Below are 4445 nucleotides of genomic sequence, written 5' to 3' on the forward strand. Positions count from 1 at the left end.
AGAGGGGGAGTTCAAATGAGTCCACCTAAAATGGTGAGTCCACTAAGTCATAATCCTAGCCATTGATCAACTAAGATGGATGGTTAAGATTTTAAAATTTTAAGATGAAAACTTTAATGTTTTATAAATGAAACTTTAATTTATGAGTGTAACTTTAATTCTTTATAATTATAACTTTAAAGTTTAAGGTTATTTTATAAATAAAAATTTAAATTATGTTATAAAATTTTATTTTAAATATATAAAATCGATTTTTGAGTATAACTTTAGTATTTTACGAGTGAAACTTTAATGCTAAAAATTAAAACTTTAATTTTTTTAAACAATTTTTAATATAAAAATTTGAATTTATTTAATTTTACTGATTTTTAAATATAACTTTAATGTTTTACGAGTGAAACTTTAATGCTAAAAATTAAAACTTTAATTTTTTAAACAATTTTTAATATAAAAATTTGAATTTATTTAATTTTACTTATTTTTAAATATAACTTTAATGTTTTACGAGTAAAACTTTAATGCTAAAAATTGAAACTTTAATTTTTTAAAACAATTTTTAATATAAAAATTTGATTTATTTAATTTTACTGATTTTTAAATATAACTTTAATGTTTTACGAGTGAAACTTTAATGCTAAAAATTGAAACTTTAATTTTTTTTTTCCAATTTTTAATATAAAAATTTGAATTTATTTAATTTTATTATTTTATAAATGAAACTTTAATGTTTTACGATTGTAACTTTAGTCATAATTTTTGAAACTTTTATTTTTTTTGGAGGGTAACTTTATACTAATTTTAATTTATGTAATTTAAGTCTTTGGCGAGTATAATTAGTCCATATCAGAGCGTAACTTTTGTCCATCTAAGCGTAACTTTAGTCCATATATGCGTAACTTTAATCCATGCCGGTGAAACTTTATAGTAATAACCACCTACAACCACCACCCTCACCTCCTCCAACCACCCGACTCATTACCACGACACCACCATGACCACCAGCCATCACCACCTCGGACCACCATTTTGAGAGGAAAAAAAAGATGTACACGACATCACCATTGCCGACAACAACCACCACTGCCACGCCGAACCCCATTGCCGCCACCACCAGATGCCGCACCCCACCCCTTCCTCCTCTGAAATCCCGTCACTCTTCCTTTTCGAATTTCGAATTTTGAAATCCCGCCAACTCTTCTCTCCCCTTCGTCTTTTCTGCCACTTCCTTCTCCTTTCTCCTTTTTTTTTGGTGTTGGTGGTGGTTGGTGAAGGTAGCGGTGGGTCAGGTTGAGGGACGTGGGTGATGGTGGGTCAGGTGGGAGGAGGAGACTACAAAAAAGAGTGAAAAAAAACTGAAAAACAATAAATCGACCACCACCTAACTCACATCCACGGCCACCACCATTAACCACCGCCTACTACGACACCATTAAACCACAACCAGCAGATTTAAAAAAAAAAAGGAGGGCGTGGTGGCTGCGGCCGAGAGGAGAAGGGAGAGCCGGCAAAGGAAGGGCGTGGTGGTTGAGGTTGGGGCGAGGGCGGCAGGAGGAGCCGAGGAGGAGCAGAGAGCGGCTTTGGTTTGGGAGGTGGGACGGAGAGAGAAAGGGAGGAAGAGAGAGAAGTAGTAGGAAGGGAAATGAAGAGAATTAGGGTTTGGTTGTTTTATATAGGGCTTTTATTTTCAGATTCAATCTTAGCCCTTAATTTTATTCTAATCTAATGGTTTAGATTAGGACTCATGGGACTCACCTATACTAAGGGAATCACTTGATCCCATTTCTATATATATATATATATATATATATATATATATATATATATATATATATATATATATATATATATAGATAGAGAGAGAGAGAGAGAGAGAGAGAGAGAGGGAGTTCTAATGAGTCCTTCTCTTCAATTGAGTCCATAAATCCCACTAAGGGCCATTGGATGGACTCAATGGATGGTTGAGATGAATTTGATTAAGGGCTATTAAAAAGAAAAGGTAAAAAATGTGGATGGTTGGATTGAGATGGGTGGTTGAGATTGAAAATTACCAAAAAAAAATTACCATTAATCAAATTTCTATACACTAAGGAGGCATTTGGTTTGGGGTCTTTAGGAAAGGGAAAGGGAATTAAAATTGATGATACCCTTTGTTGTTGTTTGTTTGCCATTTTCAATCATTCCCTTTACCCCTCACCCCTCTAACTCCTTACCCCTCACCCCCCCAAGAGAATGATATTTCATTACCCCTCATACCCCTCAACCACCTCACTCACCAACCCCCACCACTGCCACCACCAATACGGCACTACCACCAACACAGCGCTACCACGACCACGACACTACCACCGGCCACCCCATCGCTGGCGATTGCTTCCCGTCCTAAAATCAACACGAGCCACCACTAACACCCCCGCTACCACAAGCAACACCCCCGCTACCACCTTATATATCAGACGTTAAAGCCATCATGAGACCATCGACAGGCCGACAACACTACTGACCCACCTACACCGTCGACTCTACTGCGCTACAACCCCAGAACCTTAGTTGAAATCCCCATTTTAAACACCACCCAAAAGTCTCGAAAAACACTCCTCCACCACCAAAGTTTACTCCCCCAACCCCTACAAACACCAGATCTAGTATTTTTAGGGGTGGGGGAGTGAATTTCGGTGATAAAGGAGAGTTTTTCGAGACTTTGGGTGGTATTTATGGTGGTTGTGGGTGTTTGAAATGAGGGTTGGTTTGTACCGTGGTGGGGTAGAGGAGACGTCGTCAAAGGTTGTATTGTCGCCGATGTCCAGCGGCTTTTGAGGGTGAGAACCAGACGTGGTCTTGGATATTGGTGATGGTGGTGGGTGGTGGTTGGTGGTTGAGTATAAAATGGGTGGGTGTTGGTTTTTGTTTTCATTCCTTTCCTAAACTAACCAAACAACAATGTAGATTAGGGGCAATCCCTTTCCATACCCCTTCTCTCCCTTTCTTGATTACATTCCCTTTCTCTTTCCCGTACCAAACGCCCCCTAATTAATTTTTCTTTCTCTCTCTAGCCCCTAATTAATCAGTTTTGAGTTTCAGATTTCAGAAGTGTAAATGTAATGTTGTATGAGTTTTACAAGTGTAAATCTAACATTTTACGAGTGTAAATGTAACATTTTAAGAGTGTAAATTTGATTTTTTGTGACGGAAATTTTGAATTTATATAATTTTAACATTTTACAAGTGTAAATTTGATGTTTTACGAGTGTAAATGTAACATTTTAAGAGTGTAAATTTGATTTTTTTGTGACGGAAATTTTTAATTTATATAATTTTAACATTTTACAAGTGTAAATGTAACATTTTAAGAGTGTAAATTTGATTTTTTGTGACGGAAATTTTGAATTTATATAATTTTAACATTTTACAAGTGTAAATGTGAAGTTTTACCAGTGTAAATGTAACATTTTTAGAGTGTAAATTTGATTTTTTGTGACGGAAATTTTGAATTTATATAATTTTTACATTTTACAAGTGTAAATTTGATGTTTTACGAGTGTAAATGTAACATTTTAAGAGTGTAAATTTGATTTTTTGTGACGGAAATTTTGAATTTATATAATTTTAACATTTTACAAGTGTAAATGTGATGTTTTACGAGTGTAAATGTAACATTTTAAGAGTGTAAATTTGATTTTTTGTGACGGAAATTTTGAATTTATATAATTTTAACATTTTACAAGTGTAAATGTGAAGTTTTAGGAGTGTAAATGTAACATTTTTAGAGTGTAAATTTGATTTTTTTGTGACGGAAATTTTGAATTTATATAATTTTAACAATTTACAAGTGTAAATTTGATGTTTTACGAGTGTAAATTTGATTTTTTGTGACTGAAATTTTGAATTTATATAATTTTAACATTTTACAAGTGTAAATTTGATGTTTTACGAGTGTAAACGTGGTGTTTTATGAGTGTAAATGTAGTATTTTAAGTGTAAATTTGAAGGTTTTAGAGTGTAACTTTAGTCCTTTGAGTGTGCTTTTGGTCCTTTATAAGTGTAACTTTTGTCCTTTAAGAGTAAAACTTTAGACCAACTACCAAAAAACACCACCGCCGTCGTCCTCCACCACCAACTCATATCCACACAAAATATGAGTGCAAATCTATATAATTTTAACGAGTGTAAATGTACAGATATACAAGTGTAAATGTAAAGAAATGTGAGTGTAAATGTAAACAAATATAAGTATAAATGTAAAGAATGTGAGTGTAAATGTAAACAAATACAAGTGTAAATGTAAAGAAATACGAGTGTAAATGTAAAGAAATATGAGTGTAAATCTAATAAATATGAGTGTAAATTTAAAGAAAGACCAGATCTGAAAAATGAAAAAGGAACCCAACAAAACCAGATCTGAAAAAAAATATAACAAGACGATTTTTTATAAGACGAGATTTGAAAAT

Source organism: Silene latifolia, chromosome 5 (genome assembly GCF_048544455.1).
Source record: "Silene latifolia isolate original U9 population chromosome 5, ASM4854445v1, whole genome shotgun sequence".
NCBI classification, from domain to species: Eukaryota; Viridiplantae; Streptophyta; class Magnoliopsida; order Caryophyllales; family Caryophyllaceae; genus Silene; species Silene latifolia.